Source organism: Polypterus senegalus, chromosome 10 (assembly GCF_016835505.1).
Source record: "Polypterus senegalus isolate Bchr_013 chromosome 10, ASM1683550v1, whole genome shotgun sequence".
In the NCBI taxonomy this organism is placed as follows: Eukaryota; Metazoa; Chordata; class Cladistia; order Polypteriformes; family Polypteridae; genus Polypterus; species Polypterus senegalus.
In genome coordinates, this window is record NC_053163.1 from 9,051,610 (window position 1) to 9,057,474 (window position 5,865).

Consider the following 5,865-nt stretch of genomic DNA (forward strand, 5'->3'; position numbering starts at 1 on the left):
GGTTAATGCCACATCATCATCTTTATGCAGTCCAGAAGTACTGCGGGTTTCCGTCCTTGTGACTCCAAACTACTTCCCGGTTATCGTAATAATAGGAGTCCCCAGGTCTTTTGTGAGCTCCCCCTGGTGGCACCCAACAGGGCTGAGGAAATGAACTCCATGTCCCAGGATGCTTTGAGGGAATCCTGGGAACCATTGCTGTCCAGGGGAGCTGCCACCTAGCGTCCTGGGGGATGCAGTGCCCTGAAAAGCCTGATCTTCCTCCTTCTTTTCTTTCAGAGACGTCCCGGTCATACTGAACCTCCGGGCGACCATGACAGTATTCCTCCCCCAGCTGAGCATTATAATGCGAAGCGGCCAGCCCCGCTAGGGTAATCCTTTCTTGGGAGGGACTGTCTGCACTGACCGGACCATGGTTTCTCCCTGTAAAACAAGAGCAGGAGAAAAATGGGGAGACATGGCAGTTTTGTTTTCTTTTAGTAACCTCCCCGATTTTCCCTGGACATTCTCACCAATAATGGCCCGGCCGATGGCATTCATAACACAGCCGCCTCCCAGACTGTAATGTCCTGCGGGACTGGAAGAAAGCTGGCAACATCTGCGTTGCCCTTTGGCCAGCTGAGGGTGGACTGTCTCCCCGCCCATGCGGAGAGTGTCCCCTCCACACAAGCTCTTTGTCAGGAGTTCCCGGCTTTTCCTGTGGGTTCTCCTTTTCTTTTTGGCGCTTACTCACAGTTTGGGTTTCCCTATGAGTAAGAGATAGACCCTTTACTGTCTGAACCTCTTTAGATTTGGGCGAAACTGGCTCCCATGTCTTAAGGATTGGGAAAGCCCGGAAGTCAGCACTACCCTGCTGCTCCAACGCCCCTGTTCCTTCCACCAGACACTCAGTCATCACTCCCCGATCACTTCTGGGACTTGAGATTACTTGGCAGCCGATACTAATCAATCGCGCTGCCTTTGTACTCTGCGTCCCGACTCCATATACGGTACCGGATGAACCCACCTGTACTGCCGAATCTGTCATCTGGGAAAACTCCCGTCCGAAGTGGCGTAAATATTCATTCATCCGCCTTAAAGGTGCCTTGGCCGTCGCTCCCAATTCTTCGATGATTTCCTTCATCGAGGTGATGACCTGGAAAATACTTGATATAGGTTGGATTAACCTTTCCAGCTCCCGTACATTTAAGTCCCCTGCTCGATCGGCTGGTGACAATCTCAGACTTTTAAAATCCTTGTCCTCCGACCTGGAGCCGGTAGGCGTCACCTGCGCCTGTGCAGTTGGGCCTCGCACTGCCTTTTGGGAATTGGAGTTTCAGAGATTGACTTCAAGTCGACTGTGATCCGCCTGACTCAATTTTATGGTGGATCGATCGATCATTCCCCGAAACTCCTTACCTGTTAATTGTGGCGTGCGACGCTTCGTCCGCCTTCCCCTCCCTTTTCGATCAAACCGCGTCCATCAAGGGGTCTTGACTCCAGCCTACGGACCGCAGTTGACCTTCTCCTTCCCGTGATGCATCGGGGCTGGTCATGTGTTCTAGGCTGTCCGATCTCCTGCGGAAGTCTTCCGTGCTTTCTTTCCCCTCGGATAATGTACGACCATCTTCGGGATGACTTGCCGTATTAATGATGACCTCCGGGTGCACGTCATCTACGAGGTATGAGCAGGGGACAAAATGGGTTATTTTAAAGATGTTTTCAATCCCTCCCCCGGCACATACCTCGTCTTTGTTATCGGCACCCGGAAAAATGTCTCGCTGTATGATGGCGTCGCTCCGTTGCTCCTTCTGGACGCAGGGGATATTTTGCAACAGACTTCCCTCAGCACTGTCGGTCGGCTTCGTCATTTTCTTTTTCCCCATGATGAATGGTCGAAACGGGTTTGGCAGTTTAGTGTGTCGCTGTCTGGGGGTTCGGTCCACGTCAAATTTCAAAGGTTTTCTGAGCAAATAGACGGCCAGAATCCTGCCGACTACGCCAATTGTGGACACTAGGGGTCTCTATTGCCCCGTTGAACCCACCAGACAGACGTCCCAGACACACTTGTAAAAGCACCAGAACAATCTTTAATAATTCTTGAATAAAGTGCACAAAGCACCACACCCTTCACAATTCTTCAATAAATAATCAATAATCACAAATAACAACACAATCCTCCACTCCCAGCAGCTTAGTCACTCAACCACCCAACTCCGGCTCTCCTTGCTGGGTTTCCCAAAGTCCTTTAAATAGTCTATAACCCAGAAGATTTCCATTTTCTCTTCCGGGTTAATGCCACATCATCATCTTTATGCAGTCCGGAAGTACTGCAGGCTTCCATCCTTGTGACTCCAAAGTACTTCCGGGTTATCGTAATAATAGGAGTCCCCAGGTCCTTTATGAGCTCCCCCTGGTGGCACCCAACAGGGCTGAGGAAATGAACTCCATGTCCCAGGATGCTTTGAGGGAATCCTGGGAACCATTGCTGTCCAGGGGAGCTGCCACCTAGCGTCCTGGGGGATGCAGTGCCCTGAAAAGCCTGATCTTCCTCCTTTTCTTTCAGGGACGACCCAGCTATACTGAACATCCGGGTGACCATGACAGTACTCAAATTACGTTTTTTTACGCCTGCAGTGAGATTCAGGCTTTGGGTTAGTCCTCACACACAACAGGTGCAGAGTTTAGAGCTATTAGTCTAGCTCAGCATTTCCATCAAGTTTCCACTGGCCAGGAGTTTTTTTTTCCTGCATTTACAGAGCAACAACTTCAACTTGCACAACAAAATGACCCTGTCATTTCCAAGGTGCTAACTTTTGTGATCCGAAAAAGACGACCTTAACGAAGGGAACGACATGGTGCAAATTCAAAGATTCTGAGGTTGTTGAAACAATGCGATAGGTTAGAATTTTCAAATGACATCTTGTACAGAGTGTTTAAAGACCCTGTGCTGGGTAAGAAGAAAGTTCAGTATGTTCTTCCTTATTCGTTGATGGAGAAAGCAATATCTGGCATTCATGATCTGGTAGGACATCAGGGACAGGCTCGAACACTGTATCTGGCCAGACAGCGTTGGAAAATGACATCAAAGCCTATGTGAAATGCTATCAGAGATGTGTTTTTGCCAAGTCCCCTGAGCCTGCTGCACGAGCACCATTAGAGAGTATCAAGACTTCTGCTCCTATGGAGTTGGTTTGCCTTGATTTCTGGTCAGCAGAAGATCACAAGCAAAGATCTGTGGATGTCTTTGTGGTTACAGACCATTTCACAAACTGGCTCATGCATTTCCTGTGCTAACCAAACATCAAAGCAAATTACTAAAAAACTTTGGGATAATGTATTTTGTGTTTAAGGGTTTCCTGAAAGGATACACACTGATCAGGGTGTAAATTTTGAGAGTGACCTAATAGCTGAATTGCTTTATTTGTCAAGAGTACATGACTGCATACCACCCCATGGGGAATGGAGGGACAGAACGGTTCAATCGCACATGCTTCGTACCCTCCCTCTACGATAAAAACACTTATGGCCTCAGCAGATTCAGACATTAACTTTTGCCTACAATGCTACAGTGCATGAAACAACAGGATATACTCCATTTTTCCTTATGTTTGGTTGTGTTCCGAGACTACCTGTGGATGTTATGTTCAAACAAGTTTTGCAGGACCCTGTTGTAGTTGATTATAGTACATATGCAAAGACTTTACTCTCCGACTTGCAAAATGCAATGACTATTACTCAGCAGCATTCCTTAAGTGAGTAGCATCATCAAGCACAGCAATACAACAAAAAGATCATAGGCACCCATCTCAGATCTGGTGATCGTATGCTTGTGGCTGACAAGAATGACCGAGGCAAAAGAAAATTAGCTGACAAATGGGAAAGCACAGTGTTTACTGTTGTGGATGGAGATCCTCAAAATCATGTTTATAAGATCAAGGATGAACTGGCACATGAGAGAGTGGTACATAGGAACTTGGTACTAGATGTTAGTTTTTTGCCACTGAACCTCTCAGATGCGGATCCTCAATAGATTCATACAGTCTCTACGTCTTCATGCACCTCTTTTGGAGATTGTACATGGAATTATTTCGCAAATGAAGAAGAATCTAACTTAACTCCTGTTGATGGTAACCAGGATCATTTCAGCTATGCAGGTACGGGAGAAGTTACCCAAATACCCATGTCCAGAATGTTAGTTTCTCATTCGCCTGCTATCACAGATAGTGACAGTTGTCAGACTTCCTGCTCCCCAACTCTGCCCTCTTATCTGGCAAAATGTGAGATACAATGTCAAGACAACACATGTAGAGATCTAATCAATCCGCCGACGCTCTGAGTGAAACAGCAGCCTCTCCAGTTATACAGCCTGCTTCTTCTGTAGTCCCACATTTACCCTCAGGTGTAGTGACACATTCACATGCCACTCAACCCATACATAACCTTGCTTCTACTACAGCTATTAGAACAAAAACTGGCAGGGTGGTTAAATCTGTCAACCGGCTCATTGAAACTATGGTTCAGAAACCTTTTCTTAAGAGTGATTCCAGCTCAGTTACTAGTCATTCCTCATCTCTTTTTGTTCTGTTTAAACATTACATTTCTTTTCTAATGGGTTGCATACATGAATAAGATGCAGATATCTATATTATATATTTCTGATACATTCTATATATTGGCAAAGTGTTATGTGGCATACCAGGAGTCACATTATTGTAAGGGGTTATGAAACCTGATCAACTTCATGTACCACTTAACCTTTTTTTATTTCAGGGTAACTTTCAAGTTACCAGATGACTCAGTTGTCATTCATACTTGTGCCAGATAAAAGCAAACCATGTTGTTTGGTGACTAATCAGAAAGATTATCAGGATGTTGGTGATTTGCAGGAGGGGTGAATGTAACAGGTGTATAAAATAAAAAGTTTAGTTGTTTAGAGCTTCACCAAATCCTGATAACATTCATTGTGTTGTATGTTTTCCTGTTGTGGTCCTGTTATATTTCCCTACTCTGTTTGTTGTGTTATGTGATGTCATCAGTGTGAGCCTCTCCCAGTATTCATTGTGTTACTGTTAGAGGAGGAGGAATCACAGAGCTTGAATTGTCACTTTATATGTTCTCTGTTTAATATTTCAGACCATTAATAAACAATTAGAAAACATCAAGAACTAAAGGGTGTTTGCAGTATTGTTTCGTGGCGGTTTTGTACGGCACGTTGCATATATATCACAACGCAGAAGCTTTGAGGGTTAACCGAAGCCAAAGGCCAGGATGCAGCAGTACGGCACGTGTGGTGGAGACCAGTTACACCTAGTAGTAGAAAGGTAAGTTTGTCTCTTTTAAGCGTGTTGCACATTTAGAGACTTTTGTTCACATGATATGCTAGCCCTTATATGCCTCTTTCTTTATGCTTCTTGATGCCTTTTTCATTGGACATTCTACCCTGGTGCAGACAGTGGATGACGTGACACCTGGACATACAGGTATACAGCGTACAGTTTACTATCTTATACTAACACCCACTTGCCCTTGTTCATATAATATTCCCATTCTTTTGTGGATGCCCCAAGACATTATGTCCAGACATGGGTGCTAGATAGACTGACTGACAGATTGACACGTTATTGCTTTATATATAGAAAAAATAAGAAATCAACCCATTAGAAATAACATTTCTTTAATAAATCCATAAATGGCCTATTAATTTTGTATTATGCTTTAAAAAAATCAAACAGTAAATATGATGTAAATAAATGTAAGTTCAAATATAAGACTGCAGGAAAAGTACAAGTGAGAAAATGTCATTGCCCGTGTAGGGGTCCACTGGGAGACATTAGATGAATAAAAGGTTAAGAACCACTGTATTAAAGTGTGTAAAACTACTGT

The 5,865-nt window shown here is 44.7% G+C and overlaps 1 long non-coding RNA gene across 1 annotated transcript; it reads right to left on the minus strand.

The window, feature by feature from the left end:
• Positions 1–202: 202 nt before the first annotated feature.
• On the minus strand, positions 203–2,155 carry LOC120536672. The gene is made up of 3 exons (XR_005635166.1): positions 1,007–2,155; positions 513–746; positions 203–423 (listed from the first exon to the last, which is right to left on the minus strand). It is a non-coding gene; the product is annotated as an uncharacterized LOC120536672 (long non-coding RNA).
• Positions 2,156–5,865: the final 3,710 nt, after the last annotated feature.